At 45.3% G+C, this 20018-nt stretch overlaps 1 long non-coding RNA gene across 7 annotated transcripts in view; it reads left to right on the forward strand.

Moving 5' to 3' along the window:
• LOC308355758 overlaps nt 1-20018 on the forward strand; it is an 83382-nt gene that overhangs the window by 52988 nt on the left and 10376 nt on the right. For 6 of the 7 annotated variants that reach the window (XR_013967996.1, XR_013967997.1, XR_013967998.1 and 3 more), the window contains one exon: nt 6588-6788. The exons of the other annotated variant lie outside the window; for it this stretch is intronic. This is a non-coding gene — a long non-coding RNA (uncharacterized lncRNA). The remainder of the gene's footprint in view (nt 1-6587; nt 6789-20018) is intronic. 7 annotated transcript variants of the gene reach the window in all.

Consider the following 20018-nt stretch of genomic DNA (forward strand, 5'->3'; position numbering starts at 1 on the left):
CTGGAGGCCAGACGTCCAAAATCAGCAATACAGCACTGAAATCCGGGTGTCACCGGGGCAGTACTCCTTCTAGATGCTTCAAGAGGGAATCCATTCCTTGCCTCTGTCGGTTTCTGGGGGCAGCCAGCGTTCTCGGGCTTGTGACCACATCACTGCAGTCCTCAATGCTGCAAGACGGCAGATCTTCAGCTCTCTCCCTCTGCCTCATCTTCACATTAACCTCTTCTCGTGTGTGTCTCATTCCCTCGGCCTCCGTTTTATAGGGACACTCTCGAGAGCATGCAGAGCCCACCTGAATAACATAGCATTGTCTCTTCATCTCGAGATCCTTAATCACATCTGCAAATCCTCTTCTGCCATCTAGATACCATCTATGGGTTCCAGGGATCAGGACCTGATCTCTTTGGGGGCTGACAGTCAGTCACTTGGATGTCATCGGGAACTCCTAACTATGCAATTGCTTGGGCTCCACTTCAGATAATTAGGTCAGAATCTCTGGGTGAGTCTTGGGCATGGGTATTTTTGAAATGCTCCCCAGGTGACTCTACTGTGTCACTAGGACTGAGAGCTATTGATGAGTGTAGAGCGAGGGAAGAGTGTGTGCAGGGGCAGGCAGGAAGTCATCATCCTTTACGGACCTCTGCTGCCCTCTGACCTTGGTAAGCCCGCTCAGCTAACGACCCTGTCTGAATGAGGCCCTCACTTCATGGGCCTTTTTGAAAGGGTTTGTGATCTACTGCCCTGGGATTCTTGGTCCTACCTCCTTCAATCCTTACTACTTCTTTCCATCAAGCTGACACCCGGGTGTGTGACCCCCGAGTCAGTCCAAATGGTGAAGAAGATACAGAGCCAACAAACCGATGGAGAGCAAACCTAGCTGTCTTCTCACAAATGTAGAGTTGAGTGCCCTGGAGTTGGAAGCCCAAGTCTGGAAAGCGCGTATGGACGTACATGCGTCAATTTGTAAAAACAACGAACGTCAGTCCGCACTACAAACCAGTGTTAGAGGCAGGCCCAGAATTGGGGAACATGCTGGGAGCCTGAGCCCTCCAAAACTCACTACTTGTTTTAGCCATGAAAGATAAGTTTTTTTCTTTCTCACTGTACCTACTTACCTGTAAAAAAATATTGATTCTTTTTCAGTGAATATATTTGGGGGGAAATCAGAATTTGGCCTATGAAGACTCTCCTCCCCACCTCCCCATTGCTATCTGGAGCCTTGGCCCTAAGGACAAACGTAGTCTCACAAGCGTGTAGGCCTGTCACTTGGGAGCTCTGGGAAAGACCATGTCATCTGCTGAGAGTATGATCATCTGAGAAAAAGATCCAATTTAGGGAGTTCCTATAAAGCCTCCCTAGCTCTTTGCTATTAGATCAACATTTTCAAATGGCAGTTTGAGAGAAATTCCCAAGCCCAGCTCATTACTGGCCCACTGGGGATTAATCTGAGGGCAGCCATCTTTGTTTCGACAACCACTAAATTGTCTCCCGGGAAGCGATGAAGCAGTGATCTCCCTTTGGAGGCTGCAGTCTTTTCATGGTCAGATCTGCTGATAGGCATCAACAGCAAGACAGTGTTGCTTGCATGAGTTGCATTTTTAAGTACCAGGAATGTTTAACTGGAAATTTTTCGTGGATGGGTCCATGGTCTATGTCCATCCTCCTCCTGTCCTGACGCATGGTGTCACGCCATCTCTAGCACAGTGTCGCATTCAGTTTGCTACTACTTGTTGCTGACATAACCTTACCCAGGGCTGGATATCACGGAGAGATTCAGTGAAAACATGGTGCTTCTTTTGGAAAGTCCTTCTACCACCTTCCCCCTCCTAACTACCCTCCCCTTGTTTCCGTAACTACGTGGACCAGATTATTTCACAACCCTTGGTGAAGACATTAACATGTGTCTGTTTCCTAGTGGTTTCACCTAGGGGTACTCCCTCAATCAAGAGAAGCTGAACGGTGCTGTCGTTTCTCCTGGGTCCTTGGTGCTAAGCATGCTCAGTGCTTAAAAAAAAAAAAAAAAATCTGAATTTATGTTGGACTCCCTTTCAGAGCCCTTTTAAAAAACTTTCTATTTCATACGTCCTCCATTTTCCAAAATGGCAGTTGCATGTCTCGTGACTATCTCACCTTTTGCCTCGATGATCTCATCTAAGTGGAAACCTATGAGTCATCACATGGTCATCACAAAAAATTCTTGCCTGCTAAGATCTGGCAGGTGATCCCAGTAATACCTTTCTTATCTAGGAAGTAGTTCAATTATTTTCACCTATGACAAAACGCTGAACTCACTCAGGAAGAGAGGACAGAGGGATTGGAATTGCTAGCTCCCACCTCTCCCCCACCCCCTTTGTGGGGTAAGGCGGCTGAAAACAGCCTTGCTCTCAAGCATGAATTCCCCTCTTTCTCCGAAGAGCAGCCATGTCCGAGGCATTGGCATGCAAACACTTGCAAAGTGAAAATGGATACACTTCCACAGCTCCTCATCCCTGGCCTCCCGAGGACAGCTTGCCAACCGTGCATGCATGTTGGTTTGGCACTGAGACAAATGTTCCCTGGAGCATAGACTGAAACCACCAAACTGATATCACATGGGACCCCAGCCAAATCCTGACCTCGCTCTCTGTAGGTGAGCGGCTGCGGAATTAACCTGTGATGGTCTCCTGCTCTCGCCTGGTTGGTGTCCTGGGTTTTTGGTTTGGGTTTGGGGTTTTTTTTTTTTTTTTTTTTTTTTTCAATGGCAACATTTGAATCTTACTGCTCTTCTCACTCCCCGGTATCTACCAGCCACAAAACCGCTTTCCTGGTCTTGGCTTGTGAACAGTGGGCTGCTTCTTGGCTCCAAGAAATGGGCAAACCACATGATTTCTCCTTGCCTGGTGTCTTCTTGCCCTTTGGGAGAGAAGGGCCACTCATAGACTGTTCCAGAATCGTGCCTGGGTGGCAGGGCGTCGCGGGTGTCTGTGATCGCTGTCTGCTCCTTTTGCCTCCTCCTCCTCTGCATTTTCTCCCACTGCTCCAACTCTTCCCATCCCCTTTTTTTGTTTCCAACCCTTATTTATTCAGAGCTTCCAATATTCTAAGTTTTTCATGAATTCAGGGCTTTAATTTAGCATGTGGGGTGCTGGCTCTTCCAGCAAGCTGCTTTGGTCATTATTTCCAACTTGAGGGAATAAAGAGGCAGCAGGGTGCACTGGGGAGAGTGGGGGCTGGAGGCCAGAAGGCTCAGTACTAGTCCCAGCTCCACTTCTAATAGGCTGTGGGACCCCGGCCGGGACACACCCTGGCCGCCAGCCTCGGTGTCCTCTCCCGAGTCGGGGGTGAGCCGTTTGGACACACAGATTTCTGAGACTCGTCCCATCCCATCATTCTGGGGGGCTCACGGTCGAAGTGAAACCCATATGGGGTTGTGCCAATCTCACTTCCCTTTTTCTTTTGAAAAACTTTATTGTTAAATGAGTGAATGAAGAGATGTGAGCAGAGTCCCTAAGCTCGATGTCTCCAGCGCAGAACGCTGGAGGGAGGGAATCTTTCTTTATATCGGTGTCCAGAGGCTCAGAGCCTAGAATTGAAGTTCAAGACACTTCCTGTCTTGAAATGTGCAACCGTGTTTTCCACTCGGGTAAGAAAAAGAGGCACGGGGTATTGGCTGCTTTTTTAAGAATCCAGTTCCTGTACTGGAGCACAAACACGCACAACTGTTCAAGTAAAATTGTACTTTTGGAAGGAAAAGGTTAAAGTTGGCTACTGATATTCATCAGGAGATGGATATTTAATCTTTAATCTCTTGTCCTAGGCCTCTACTTTGGATCAACTCATTATCCCGAATAAACGATGTGTCATTCCCATTATTTATGTTTCACTGCAGCCAAAGTATCTAGAGCTCGTTTTAGTGAGCGCCATTCATTTCGACCCTTTCAGTATTAATCTCCCTGCTAACATCTTTCCTGTTCTATGTGCTGTCCCCTATTTGCTTTTATGTTTTCTGCCGAGTGTTTATAAAAGGATAATCTTTTACAAAGCAGACAGAATTTTTGTGTATAAACTGCTCTGTTTGAATGCCTCATTGATATACCATCTAAAAACTGAAGTGTTCAGCAAGATTAGCAAAGCCCCGAGCTATTGAGCTGGGGAAAACATGAGAACCGGTCCCTTCTGTACAGGAGGCAAAGGTGACGAAGGATGCCTTTGCTTTCGCAGTAGTCGTGAAAGCGGAGCTGGGGCCTGCACGGGTCCTCCTGGGCCTGGTTGCCTAGAAATTAAAGGAGTGCGAGGCGAGCGGCTCAGAAGTCACTCGGAAAGGGGTAAAGAGCGCGGGGGGGCCGGTGACTTCTTCCCTGGGATTCGCTCAGCAAACGCGAGGGCTCTCCAAATGCTGAATTTGCGTCAAGTTTCCACTTCAGCTAAACCCTTTGCAACTTGCCCGAGGTGTCTGCACACCATTGCTCAGTTGCTCGTGGAGGCTAAACGATTTGCGTTCTTCTGGTCTACCTTGTCCAAAGGGCAGGAGGAGCTAAGCTAGGATAGGGGCGGGGCAGGGGTGGGGGAGGCAGTCACTCCTGCCGCCTCCGTCTTCTCTCTCCAGGGACTGGGATCTCGTCCAAATGGCTCTCTTTTGCAGGGGGGAGGGAAGATCACTTCATTTTACAATGGACAAAGAAGGTTCCTTTGTGGAATTTTGCATGGCATGGGGTCGCAAATATGCCACTGATAAAAAGAGTTAACAGATGGACTCTGAGAATAGGAATACATTCAAGAAAAAAAAAATTTTTTTTTTTTTAAATCAGTGGAAGGGGGTTGCGAGTCTGGCCACGGTGGGAGCTGAGCATGGGAAGCCGCGCTGATTTGTACCTTAGACAGGGCAAGTGCTGCTGGTAGAGATGCATGGAAGCATCTGAAACACAGCCTGTGCTGGGCTTCTAGTTGGCAATGCTGTGGGGGAAAAAACATCCCAAGATGCACGGTGCCAAAAATTATACGTGCCTTCAAAGTGTAATTTTTTCCAACAAATTGATCACTTGTTTACTCAATAGGAAAGTGTATTATTTTCTAAGAGGTGCCCTCTGTAGACCTGAGAATTTTGCCTCCATTCCACATTTATCAGGGAAAAGTTCAAGATGGACATACGGTTGGGCCATCCTAATGGCAAAACGCTGAAATGGTAAGGGCTCGCCAAATGTCTCCTGAAGATCTCCACTTTTAAAAACACTCCGAGTGAATCCATCAAAAACTCCGCCAACAGTCAAGCACTGTTTAGGATTTTGGTTTCGCTCACTACCACCACTGTTGACCGCAGACGATGGCGTTGCCTAGGATGGGCGCCCTTGCCTTCATCTGCGATCTGTACCAAGATGAGGGTGGACCGACTTTGGGGAAGAACTTGAATCCTCATTCTTTGGGGGCCCTCTGTGTGGCTGTGGGAAAGGGGACACCAAAGGACAGTTCTGCCTCACCCCTTGGCAAGATAGGGTTGTCCTTGGGGTTGGCGGAGGGACTGGGGGAAGTGGGAGTTCCTACAGTGAGCCTGGCCAACCGCAGTAACCAAAAGAAGACAGCAATGAGGTTCTCCTGCCGGGGAGCCGACGACCTCTTGATGGTAGGGAAGGTCCGAAGGTTGGCTCCTTTGGTTTTGACCTTGACACCTTAACAAATACACAAAATGCAGAGGGCCCGCTCTAGTTATTCGAAGGGTCCATCGCAGTGAAGCCTTGTTTGGAACTTCATTTCTTCTCCTTGTTTGTTTTACACCATTGTTTCTCTTCCCTTCTTTTCTCTTTGATTTTCTTTGCTTCCTGCCCTCCCTCCTTCTCTCCCTCCCTCCTTCCTTTCCCGGCCTCCCTTTCTTCCTCTTCCTCTCTCTGTCTTCTCCTTTCTTCATCTTGGAGCTACTGGGGATGATAGAGTTTAGAAACACGGTCCTTGCTCTGAAAGGGTGACAGTCAAAGTTGGTGAACGTGGGCCAGCACAGAAAGCGTCTCGCGTAAGGATGGCCCGTCGAGCTCATTTGGCATTTTGGCGCCTATCACTTATTAGCAGCTCCCTGGGGCCGTGTGCCGAGAGGATTCTGAGATCAGAACTGGGCTCAGAGGGAATGACTGTCCTGATCAACGAGATGTGACAGCAAAGGACATAAAGGGAGTGGAAAGAGAAGCACTCGTGGCAGAAGCTTGCCATCTTGGGTCTACATCAGGGTTTATCAACTGCGGCACTACTGACATTTGGACTAGATAATTCTTTGTTGTGGGGGCCATCCCGGGAGCCGTGGGAAGCTGAGCAGCATCCCTGTCTTCTATGAACCAGATGCCAGTAGCACACTCACAGTTGTGACAACTGAAACTGTCTCGAGATATTGCCAAGTGTCCCCCAGGGGGTAAAATTGCCCCTGTTTTAAAACCATGGGTCTAACTAATTACCACCAGACTAAATACAGGGAAGCAAATGAGAAAGTTAAAGGGGCTGCAAGGATGCAGAGCTTCGGGGAGGAGGTGAGGTCATGTGGGAAATGTGGCACGTGTGATGGCAGAGAAGAACGTCTCAGTCACCCCTGTTGTCTGCTAGGCTGTGTGTTGTGTGCCGTATTTCCACAGTTCCAGGATCCTGTGCACGACTGGACCACAACCCTGCGGGATAGAGCCTGAGATCCCAGCAGGAAAGACCGAAGTCTACTGTAGTTTATCCGAGCCTGAGCGGGGTGGACCTTTGGATCCCATTATTGCTATAGGCGGAGTGTTCTGTGCTGGAGATTTCAATAAATGAAGATGGTGATGCTCCTTAGAGCTCACTAGAAGGTGAGCTCACATGTGGGGGGACAGGATGTTCCCTGTGCGGCCATGAGAATCCCTGATGAGTAACGGGACCTGGGACCCTAGGAAATGAGGGCCACTGGGATCATAGCCGTTATATATCCCCTTTACAGGGGGTTAATTCATCTTACATGTCCTGACTTGATCTGAGCATTGGTAAAGACTGAACAAATGCTAATGTATTGGATAAAGTAAACCGATGGCTTCAGGACACATTCAAAGTGCCCAGCTTAATTCCAGACCCTGTTTCAGTTTATGACACTGAAGTATTTCAGCACGGCTCGTCTTGGTGCCGTGGAAGGTCTGGGTTTGCCTTCGAGCTCTGCTCATGGCTCAGAAGCTTGAGACAAGTTTGACACCAGCAAGTCACCTCATCTCCTTGACCCTCAGATTGGTGTCTGTAAGATGGGGATAGTATTTCCTGCCTAGCAAGGTTGTCATGAGAGGATATCAGTCTGAGGCTGTCTCAGGAATTGGCACAGATCAGGGGGTTAAAAAAAAAAAGGCATTAGTTGCCTTCCTTCTTTTTTTCTTTTAAAAAAATTAAAAATATATTTGATTTATTTGACAGAGAGAGCACAAGCGGGAGGGGGGGGCAGCAGACGGAGGGAGAAGCAGGCTCCCCACTGAGCAAGGAGCCTGATTCGGGGCTCGATCCCAGGACCCTGGGACCATGACCTGAGCCGAAGGCAGACACTTAGCCGCCTGAGCCACCCAGGCATCCCTAGTTGCCTTCTGTCTTGCCCTTCTCCCTCTGAGTCTTGTTGTCATTCTTCTCCTAAGTTAAGATAGTGGGAAAGGACAAGGACTTCTGGTTTCTGGTAAAGGTTTCCTTGAAGCTCCCTTGCATCCCATTCCACCCACTTCCGGGACACTGACAGCTAAGAAAACAAGCGCAAGCCTCAGGTCGGACGGAAGGTTTGAGCGAGCGAGTGAGTGAGTGAGTATAAACCTGTCTAGTATGTCCCCTGGGCATCTCTGGTACCTGGGAGCATCCTTCCTCTTCCCTTCCACGTGTCTATGCTGTGGGCAGGCATGATGTGGGACTGTTTCTCTAGTCTGGTAGGTTTATTCATAGTGAATAAAAAACAAAAGTCATCTCAAGGAGCCCAAAGAGAGAATGTATCTATCATCTCAGTTTCTTCCCAGAAGCTCATTGGATTGAACTGTGAAAACCTCAGTATTTAGACGGGAAGGGACTTCATGGAGGACATGAAGTCTAGCTCATTCTCTTCCCAGATGGGTTCCGCAGAGCCTGGGGCGTGAGGGCTCACCTGACTAGCATGACTGTCTTGTTAGAAAGTCTTGGGACCGGAGCCGGGGTCTCTTTGGATCTGAGCGCTCAGCCCGAGTCTCCCAGTACCAGCCTCTCTGCATTGAGCTGCTTGGCTTCTTCTGCCCTGGACCAAATGACAGTTGTTAATGGGCCCTGCTTTATGGATTTATTCCTTTCTTCCTAACCGGGCCAGGTTGACACATTTTTTTCAACACCACTGCAGTCATTTGCAGGCGTACATCTACTGTGTTCACATCACAACCTTACCGCTCACCAGGTCTGAGGCACTGGGCAAGTTCCTTAACTATATGAGCTTTGCCTTAGTCAAGGTTGTCCAGGGAAACAGACCAATAGGAAACTGTCTACCCAACCATCTACCATCTATTCGTCTAGCTCTCTGTGAAATACATACATATGTGTATGTACACATATGTAAGAATTGGAATTGGTTCACAAGTCCCAAAATCTGCAGTTGCCAAGCTAGAGACCCAGGAAGAACTGATGTTTTCATTTGCATCTGAAGGCGGGAAAAAACCTGATATTCCAGCTCGAAGGCAGCGAGGCTAGAGGAATGCCACCTTCCTCCAGGGAGAGTCAGCATTTTTGTTCTGTAAGCACTTCAACTGATTTGATGAGACCCACCCCATTACTGAGGGTCGTCTGTTCAGTCTACCAATCAAACATTAATCTCCTCCAGAAACACCCTCACATACACCCCCGGAATAATGTTTAACCAAATATCTGGGGACCCTGTGATCCAGTCAAGTGGACGTGTAAGATTAACCATCATAAGCTTCTATCTCCTTCCTTCTTTGTAGAACGGGGGTAATAATAGCATTTATGGGGTTAATGAGAACCTTCTCTTGATCTTATGAGTTCACAAAAATAAAAGTTAGTGAATGCCTTTACAGTATTTCAGTAAGTGCTATTGTTAATGTCATTGTTTTGGGAAGCCCTTACAGATGGAGACTAAGTTCCAGAGAGACGGAGGTGCGGGTGCCCGGGAAGGCGGAGAGAGGCAGGGCTTCACGGCTCCGTGACCTGCGTCCTCATACACACGGACCCACGCTTGGTTTAATGCGTCGTCATTGCTGTCTCAAAACGCTTAATAATTTTGAAGAAGGGGCCCTGCATTTTCATTTTGCACTGGACCTTGCCAATTATGTAGCTGGTCCTGGAGTAAGGGATAGGAATCTTTAAATAATGCCCAACGAGGTGTTAGTGAGCTCTCTGGGCTTTGCCCCATCCCAGCTTCCCCTCCCTCCCCCGCTGAATTCTGCAGGCATGAAAACTGCCACAAGACATTCATTTTTAATGACTTGTTATGGGCTTCTTAGCAATATATCTTTGGGTATTAAGGTGTGGAGTCAGAGACTTAAAATGATTGATGTCTTTGCTCCACACAAGGGGTCTCCCACACTTACCTAGTGCCAGATACCCACTGGGGAAATTTATGGGAGCTCTTGGCAGCCTAAGCGGCCATCAAATATTAATCAAAAATATGTAATAACTAATATATACTTAAAGAATTGAAGAAAATTAATATTCAAGGGAAGCATTCAGGGACCCATAAAAATAACAAATGCTAAAGAGACTCAGTCAAGGTTGGCAGGTTCAGAGCTCACCCTGTTCTCAGACTTGCTTGGAGACTCTGGGTTTACTGCCTGATCCTCAGATGCTGAGATAGCAAGAAAGGGGGCTTAGGGCTCATTCCATTGGATCTGGACTCCTACTGATGAAAGGAGCGAACTCCTACTTCAAGACACTGCATTTCTAGCCCCCAGCCCCCTTTCCTCTGTATTTCCCTCACGTGACACCAACATACCCGATCCACATTCTCTATGGGATTCTCTCCCGGCAGCCCCTTGGAGATAGACTGTGTCTCCTCTCCTTACACATTTTCAACACCCCCTAGAGCAGTGGTTTCCATAAACTATTAAGCTGAACCTTACACTATTTCTACTTGCATGGGTCAAAAATGGGCAAATGACAATTTGACATATCTTGACATTAAAAATCCTCAACCTGGGGGCACCTGGGTGGCTCAGTCAGTTAGGCGTGTCCGACTTTTGGTTTTGGCTCAGGTCATGGTCTCAGGGTTGTGAGATGGAGGCTCGCGTCAGGCTGTGTGCTCAGAGTGGGGTCTGCTTGTCCCTCTCCCTCCCTGCGCCTTCCCCTGCTCCCTCTAGCTCCTATTCTGTTTTTCTCTAAATAAATAAACAAAATAAATAAGCAAAATCCTAAAAATCCTAAAAAATCCTAAAAAAATAAAATAAAAATCCTCACACCGGACCTAGCCTTCCTAGGAGAACTTTTCATCAGAACGAATGGCCTCCTCAGAGCAGGCTGGGAGAATTCCCCTGATGCCCAGTTTCAGTGACTGAAACTTCTGATTATCCTATAGGCAACAGGCAACTGTCTAGTCATTTACCGGGGAAGTCTCATTTTGCCTTTCCTCGGCCAAAATAAAGGGGTCTGAAAGTGGATCTGCTGGGGCATGGGCAAAATTAGTTCAGTTCTAATGGCTGCTTTTGATCGAGAAAGTCTATAGTCCTTTCTTCTCACTCATGTTTTTGGTCTTCAGCTCCTTCTCCCTCCTATCCAGCAACAGAGCTCAGATAAGTGGGGTTGCTTGTGTGCGTGGCTTTGCTGATACTGTCCCTGGAGAGACAGGATGCCCGGCTTCACCAGGGACAAGGGAGACTCTTTAATCCCAGAGAGGAGGAGAGATCGGCAGATCGCCTCTGCTTAGAAGGGAGGGGTCGGTTCGGGTGTTGGACCACCATGGCAGTTGCTGGTCTCTTCTGTTATTATGGAAAATCAGGAGCGGAGCCTGTCACTTGTCATCTGTTCTTCGAGTGTAACCAACTTTTCTTTCGTGGGCCATTTGGTGTGACTGTGAATGATGGCTCTGGCTAAATGACACCATCCTGATGGTGGAGTAAACAGAAGTGATGTTGGAACAGGCACCTTGGATCCAGTCTGTGTTGTTGGAGAGCCGCAGAGAGGGTCTGGGATGGAGAGGGAGGCGCAGCGTGCTTGGGGCTGAGGTCCTGCGTGTGTCTCCTTTCGTCTCCCTGAGCTCGTGGGGCTTTCAAGCTGGACTATTGGAGAATGATCCCATATACATTCACTTGGAGTAGATTCCATGTAGAGATGGAGAATGCGCATGACATTTCAGCATCATTTAGCTCATTCTCTCGTTTTCTAAGCCAGGAGATGAAGGTTCAGGGAGGCCAAGCAGCTTGCCTTTGGTCATATGGCAAGTACTGGCAGAGCCGAGACGGGAGCAGGTTTCCTGCCTCTTGGTCATGTGCCCCTTCCCCTCCATCGTGCCCGCATCCCCACACTATGTCCTCTGTTCTTAGGTACCACTGTTTAAATAACAACTGCTTCTTTTTTGAGGATTAAAAAAACAACAACAAAACCCTCTGCTACCCCATTAAATGTACGCACCAGTTGTAAAGCTTAATTTAGAAATATTGAACACTGCATCAAAAACTAATGATGTACTATATGTTGGCTAACTGAACATAATAATAATACTAATAAAAGAAATATTAAAATGAAAAACAATGCATCGAGAGGTAGTATGGAGTGGTGAATAGAACAGTGAGTTCTGGATTTCAGAAATACTAGCCTCCCGTTCTAGGTCGGTCACTTACCTCTGATCTCGGGCTGGTTAATCTCCTCATCTCAGTTTTATCATCTTGGGGCTAAAAATAGTACCTACTTCCAATGGTTGGTGTGATGTGTAGTTGAGATAATATACATAAAATGCTTGGTGCCTGGGGGGCCCAGTCGGTTAAGCATCTGCTTTTAGCTCAGGTCATGATCCCAGGGTCCTGGGATCAAGTCCCGTGTCAAGCTCCTTGCTCAGCAGGAAGTCCGCTTCTCCCTCTGCCTGCTGCTCCCTCTGCTCATGTGTGCTCTCTCTCTCTCTCTTTCTGTCAAATAAATAAATAAATGATCTTTAAAAAATGTACTGAAAATGCTTGGCACAGTCTGGTACATAGTTGGTGCACAATAAATTCGGACTCATTATTATTTGCACACGTTTGTGCGCATATTGGTATCTGTGCATGAAGGGAGTGGCAGGGGAGGCCCTCAGAGGTGGTAGCAAATGCAGTTTTGGGGATGGCTGCCTGGATCTGTTTCAGGGTGGCTGTGAAGGTATTTTCTGAGGCACGGCATATTGCCGTAACCCTTGGTTTCCAAACCCATTTACTGTTCCCTCTCTAAGCAATGCTGAAATCTATCTGTTAATGAGATACACTGTTTCTCATATTTTATGTGTCCTTTCTAACATTCTCTCCCAGGGTTTAGTAAGAGTTCAAGGAGATTATTCAGGCAACATGCAAAGAAGTAGCTTTTGTGTGCATAGATATTTGCTTTGCACATATCTGACACATAATAACTGCTCAGTAAACATCTAGGCTGTTGCTGTTGCCTACCGTGGAGTTGTACCAGAGGGGAGAGAACAAAATAGAATTTCACAAGCAACTTTTGGTTCTTCTATCTGGACGGCACACAAATCTCCCAAGCGTCCTCGCCACCCATTTGGGAGGAATCGGATGTGTTCTTTCCATTGTACAGATGGAGTAACCGAGAGATTGAAAAGTGACATCACCAACAGGCGGTGACCTAACGAGTCAGGGCCAGAACCAGGTCTGGAATACAGACTTCCTGGCTCCTGACCCAGGTTCCCTTCTGCCATGCAGCCTTCACTGGGAGGCTGGAGGGACCAGAGAAGTATCTGTTTCAGGGCTCTCTCGGTTGCCCTTGGAAGTTTATCATCTCTCAACTGAATGTTGACCAAAAACACACTAATTCCTGAGGAGACCTTACAGGATGTCCTGTGGAGACCGTTCCTCCCTTTTTTTGTCAGTGCTTTGCTGGCAGATTAAAATTCAGTGGACCCCATTTGTAGGAAGTCTGATAAAATATTCTCATCTCAATCGCAAACAACTTCTCCATCTGCCACTTGGCTGAGAGGATCAGACTCAAACACCCTCACGAGAGGGGAGAGTGATACCAGCAGAGAAGGGTATAGGAAACAGTGAGGTTTTGTGTCTGAACACGATTTCTACCTGGTCTGTTGTCTGATGGAGCCGATTCGTCAGCTGTTCTGCGGCTGGAGTCTCTTCACCAAATTGACCTAATCTGCCTAAAATTCCTTTTGCTTATTATTTAATGTCTCGTAGATGCAGCTCTGTCTAGGCCGTGCATGGATGTTAAGAGAAATAACAAATTTGGGGCCGGGCTGTGGACGTGGATGGGCTAGGGGAGAAAAAGACTGGAGGACATATGAGGTGAGGTGAGCAAAGCTGATCTGGGAAAGTTGATGCAGTTTGCAAAAGATATGGAAGGAAGTCAATGCAATCTACCCAAGAAGGCATTTATAAGGCCTAGTATTGGTGAAACAAAATATTTTGGGGTGAATAGGACATGAAAATTTCCCTTGATTTGAATTGGTGAGGGAAGCATTTCTTCATTCAGCAATCCTTAGCACATACCAGGCACTTTGCTGGATCCTGGAGATGTACTGGTGGACAAGAAAGACAAGGAACCTATCTCTTGGAATTTATTACATCTTAGCAGGAGAAAGCAACAGGAAAACGGTGGCCACGGTTGTCATGAGTCTTTAGAAGGGAATAAGGAGGGTACGGTGATGGAGGGTATCAAGGTAGGGAACATGGTGCTGTTTCAGATCAAGGAAGCTCTAGAGAAGAGCATTATAGGCAAAGTAATTTCAACTGTGAAGATATGAGAAGAGACATCTTGGCACATTCTAGAAACTACCCAAAAGACTATGTAGCGGGGAGAAAGATGACAAAACTAAAATGGAAATCTGGATGGAAAATGACAGTGGTCAGACTGGGATGTGACAGTAGGATGGATGTGGATATATTCAAGATCTTTGGGGTGAAGGGTGGGGGCTGATAGGATTATTGGCCTAGACTGAAGGAGTGGATATGGGAGTCAAAAAAACCACATGGGTTTCTGGTTTAAGAATTTGGCATGTGGCGGTGCTACTCACCATGACAGGAATCACAAAGAGGGAATATATTTGCAAGAGGTGGCATGAAGAATTCCATCTGGGGGCCACATAATTTGAAGAGAATGTCCAAGTAGACATGCTAAGTATGTGTGGATAGATATGTTGGTCTGGAGCTCAAGAAAAACTTTAGGTTGACAACATGTAAACTATTAATTTAGAAAGAGAGAAAAAAGTGAAGTGTTGTATGTATTTAGAGAATGAAGCAGTTAATTCAATGAAGGATATATAGATGTCGTTAGGGACATGTCAAGTTCTGCAAAGGCCATAAGCAAAGGAACAGAAAGCAGATAGAAAAAAAATAGAGAAATGCTCTTCTTTGTATGAAGAAAAGACAGGGTTGATGATTAGTGATATCAAAAGGACTGTACTTCTAAATCCTTCTCCAGGGAAGTTAACTGGGAGAAGGTTCCGTTAAGATGAATATTCAAGCCATAGGCTGAGAAAAGACATTGCAATATAAATGTGACAAGGATTTTAGAGTCATAATATATAAAGAACTTCTAAAAATCAACAATAAGAAGACAAAAAGAATGGGCAAAAATCTTGAATAGACATTTCAAAGATCGTGTACAAATAGCAGGAAGGAGATGAAAAGCTGTTAATCATCAGGGATGATTAAAATCATAGTGAGCTAGTATTTGACACACATGAAAATGGCTAAAACCAAAAAGACTGTCAATACCAAATGTGTGTACGTGGAGGAATCAGAACTTCCTTTGATACATTTGTTGGTAGGAATGAAAAATGACATAACCACTTTGGAGAAGTATCTGGTAGCTGCTTAAAAAATTGATCATATATCTATTGTAGGATTCAGAAATACTACCTTCGAAGTATTTACTCAAGAAAAGTGAAAACATGTGTGCACAAAATGACTTGTACAAAAATGGTAGCAATCTTAGTCATAATGGCCGAAAGCTGGAAATAGCCCAAATTTCCATCGACAAGAAAATGGATAAACAAATAGCAGTTTCTCCAGACAATGGAATACTATTCAGCAAAACAAAGGAACAAACCACTGATTAATGCAACGTCTCAAAAACACTGCTTGGGTGAAAGAAGCCAGACATTAAAAAAAAGTACATGGTCTAGGATTCCATTTATATTGTTATAGAACAGAAAAAATTATAGTCACAGAAATCAGAAAGTGATTGCCTGGTAAGGGGCATAAGGAAACATCCTGGGGTGATGGAAATGGTCTATATCTTAATTAAGTGATAGTTAAAAATTTAAAATTTAAGTGGTAGTTTTGAGTGTATACAATTGCAAAACTCATTGAACCAAATGTTCAAGAAAATTTTTTTTAAAGATTTTATTTATTTATTTGACAGACAGAGATCACAAGTAGGCAGAGAGGCAGGCAGAGAGAGAGAGAGGGAGAAGCAGGCTTCCTGCTGAGCAGAGAGCCCGATGCGGGGCTGGATCCCAGGACCCTGAGATCATGACCTGAGCCGAAGGCAGAGGCTTAACTCACTGAGCCACCCAGGCGCCCCCCAAAATTTTTTAAAACATTTATTTATTTATTTGAGAGAGCAAGAAAGAGAGAATGAGTGGGAGTGGGGGGAGGGGCAGAGGAAGAGAGAGAGGGAGAGAATCTCAAAGAGGCTCCATGCTGAGCACAGAACTGGACGTGGGGCTCGATCTCATGACCCTGAGATCACAACCTGAGCCAAAATCAAGAGTCAGACTATTAACTGACTGAGCTGCCCATGTGGGCCCGCATGTTCAAAATCTTAAGATCTTGCATTTTATTGCGTATAACTCATACCTCCATTTAAAAAAATCCAGATAAGTCTAGCTTCAGAGCCTGCATTCCAGAAGTACTTCCCAATTTTAGGGGGAGAACAAGAAGAAACTACATGGGGGAAATTAATTGAAATGAAATGGGTGAATTTAAATTAGCACGGTCGAATGGTCTTGCTTTCTGAGTCATGACACACATAGTCTCAGCCCACAGTTTCTCAGGTTGATCTGTATTTATGTGGATATATTGGTATTAGATGAATATCACATTGCTGAATTAGAGATGTGAAATTGTTTTTGTGGGTAAAGTTCAGTACGGCCTACATTTATGTGCCACTTACTGAATGCCAGGCCCTGGTTGTGCTGTGTTTCCTAGAGTCGCCTGTTGGCTGCCCAAGGGATAGGTGTTTTGGCTTCTATTTCCCTGGCTTCCTCCATGGTAGGGCTTTTTGCTCTTTTCTTGATTGCTCACAGAATGATGTCTGCACAGAGTGGGCGCTGAGTAAATATTTTGGGAATGAAAGGATGAAGAAATGAATGGTGAATACCAAGTGTGTCATAATCTTTAGGCGTGTAAGAAGTCAGTGTTTAATTTCTCTGTTTAAGTTAATGTCACTATAGGGGCGCCTGGGTGGTTCAGTTGGTTAAATGTCCAACTCTTGATTTCTGCTCAAGTCATGATCTCGGGGTCGTGGGATCGAGCTCTGTGTTGGGCTCTGCGCTCAGTGGGGAGTCTCCTTAAGATTCTCACCCTCCGGGGTGACTGGGTGGCTCAGTGGGTTAAGCCTCTGCCTTCAGCTCAGGTCATGATCTCTGCTTGGCAGGGAGCCTTCTTCCTCCTCTCTCTGCCTGCCTCTCTGCCTACTTGTGATCTCTGTCTGTCAAATAAATAAATAAAATCTTTAAAAAAAAAAAAAAAGATTCTCACTCTCCATCTCCTCACCCCCGCTCACGTGTGCACATGCACATGACCACATACACACACACACACACTCTGTAAAAGATAAATAAATGAAAAAGAAATACAAAAAATGCCACCATAGATCCAACACCAAAAACAAAAACAAAACCCTCACCGGTTTCTTTCTATTCTCTGTGAATTGAAGTAGAACTAATGAAGAAGATACAGAAAATGAAATGGTCTCATTTTCTGTCCCCTTCTGGTACTAAAGGCCAAACCGATGACAACTGGTCTCGTGGCTGGACTTTGGATTATTAAAAAATATTTTGCAAGAAATAAGCTTGGCTTATATCACGGCAATGAGATAACCTACTTTGGTAAGAATGACAGCAACAGTTGATATTTCTGAGTGAAAACACCACCAAAACAAGAATCAAAAAGTCCCTCCCAATTTCAAGAGGCAACAGGATAAAGAGGAGGTTGAATTGACCTGCAGATGCCAACAGAGAGAGCCTTTGAGAGATATGCTTAGTGAGGATCTTTTATCAAAATTTACTAAGCGCCAATATTTTTTACATGGCGTATAAAGTGGCCAAATAAAGCACTTAATGATTTTAAATCTAGAATGTATTTATAGAAATAAAACAGAATTAACCGGGTCAAATGTTTCATCCTTTGAATGCTTCTCTTAATGCTGTGAATTAGCTTAGTGATAAAAGAAAATAAGTTTAAAAAAATCACTATGTTGAAAAATAGAATGTAATTGATAATTTATGAGTCAGCAAACCTTAACTTAGAAAGAAAATCTATTCTAATTGTATACATTTGATTTTAGATGGCAGATGGAAGGTTGTTAAATATTTGGAAATTTTTATATGAAATTAAACTTCATGTTCTGATTCTGAGATTTAAAAGCCCAGGTAATACATGTTTATTGAATATTTTTGTAAAATTTTAAAATTCACTTATTGCAAATTTAATGAAGAAATGGATGCATTCTACTTATCTCTGTTTTCCCATGAGATTTATGATTTCTTGCAAGAGTAACCAGTCTACTATAAAACGGAGAACAAATATTGCCTTGAGAATATAAATAGGATACAGAGTAAGGGTGTGGTAAGAGGGAGAGTTTCAAAAGAGGGAGAATTTGTGGATGCATAGACCTTCGCATCTTATACTGTCCTACTGCCATGGAGCCACAAAAAACTGGTTTTGAGTTTCCCGATGACCAAGGCAAAAAGGGAAACACCACTTAGTGACATGCTCTATAACACAAATGATATTAACTATATTGACCTTGAGCAAAGAGTATTCTTTTTTAGAAGATTTTATTTATTCATGAGAGACAGAGAGAAAGAGAGTCAGAGGAAGAGGGAGACACAGGCTCTCCACAGAGCAGGGAGTCCGATGTGGGACTTGATCCCAGGACCCCAGGATCACCATCTGAGCCAAAGGCAGATGCTTATCTGACTGAGCCATCCAGGCACCCCCAAAGAATATCTTAATTGGGAAAAAAGCTACAAATATTAGGGCTAAAAAAGAGGTGTGTGTGTGTGTGTGTGTGTGTGTGTGTGTGTATTGATTTCAGGAGACTGAATAACAAAATTGGCCATATTCTCAACACTCTCCCTTTATTAAGTGTAATAGAGAATTTTCTTCTGAAATGCCAACTTGGAGGAGGTAATGCTATGTCTGAGGAGGGCTAGGACCAATGCGGATGGTCTGGGCTTCAGTCTATCTGCCAAGTCCTCCACAACGTGCTTCTCAGGTAAGTCGAGCTGTAAAGAATTGGGGTTTTCTGTGAGGGTATCAGGCAGTGACCAGTCAGCTTTAGACATCGCCTCAGAGAAAGCATATTAGGAGACGTTAGTGAAAATGGAGACGTCAGCCCAAGTGGGGCTGGGTAGGAAGGGGCTGACGACTGCAGTGAAAATGAAGTCCTTCCGGATCTGAAAGTCAAGTTGCAGAGGTGACATAGCATCTTGGGGCTTGGCAGTCCAAAGGCTTGACATCACCTTTTACTAGTTGGGTGACATAGTGAAATCTCTGAACCTCTCTTGCGGTCAGCTTCCTCATCTCTGCAATGACACTGGGGAGGGGAGGGTTTCCCTGCTCCTAATGCTTCTTCCCATGTAGGAGGCGTGGCATGCTGGACCCTGTCATTGCTTGACTTCATTCCCTCCAAGGCTGTCACTTACCTGATTGATACATTTAAGAAAGAGCAACCATACATGTTTAACTCACCTTTCCCCTTCTCCTTCTTGGGAGCTCTCTGCCTGCCCGTCTGTAAGAAACAGGAGTTTTCTTCACTCTCTACACTGTAAAGGCCATCTTGCCCGGGTCAACATGCCCTGTGCCCGGGAGGGCGATTCTGCCTAGTTCTGCAGTGTTCCTGCTGAGCAGGGTCCTTCCCCTCGGCCTTTACTGGAGGTGAAGATTTTATTTTGGCCTCCATCTGACACTCTTGTTTTAGTTACCAATTTGTTCAGATCTCAGGTAGAGAGGGGTGTTATTTACTGGCCCCCTCTAGAGACCCCCGCATGGTTGACTAATATTTATTTTTTTGAACATATATATGTTAATATATAAATATAAAAATATAACATATATAAAAATATAAAAAATAAATTTATTTTATTTTTTAACATATATATGTTTTAAAAATTTTTTAAAAACATATATATGAAGAGTGAGAGAGAGAACAAGCAGGGGAGGGGCAGAGAGAGAGGGAGAGAGAAGCTTAAGTAGGCTCCATGCTCAGCAAGGAGCCCGAGACAGGGCTCAATCCCACGACCCTGAAATCATGACCTGAGCTGAAGTCAAGAGTTAGATGCTTAACCAATGGAGCCACCCAGGTGTCCCAGGGTTGGTTAATTTTTAATCATACCCGTGTCCTATTGAGTGTGATGTCCAAACAAGATAATGGCACAGCAGTGGTATGGCGGCCAGAGCCTGGGGCGGAGAGACACTGTTGGTTATCTTGGCTGTTTTCCCCAGATCCCTTTAGTCTGGAGGTGTACTGAATAACACCAGTCACAGTACGCATCCTAAGACACTGCACGGGGAGCGATGGAGTCTTGGGCACTTTCCCACCAAACCCTTACATCCTGTTTTGAGGTGCCTGCGGACATCTGACAAGTGCTCTTCTTGAACAGCTGTCTTTCTGGGGCTGCCTACAGTGTCTTGCTCCTCGGGGTGACCCCATCTGTCTTAGCTGCAGATGTGGTTTCTCTC

The sequence above is a fragment of the Martes martes genome, assembly GCF_963455335.1.
Source record: "Martes martes genome assembly, chromosome: 15".
Taxonomy (NCBI): Eukaryota; Metazoa; Chordata; class Mammalia; order Carnivora; family Mustelidae; genus Martes; species Martes martes.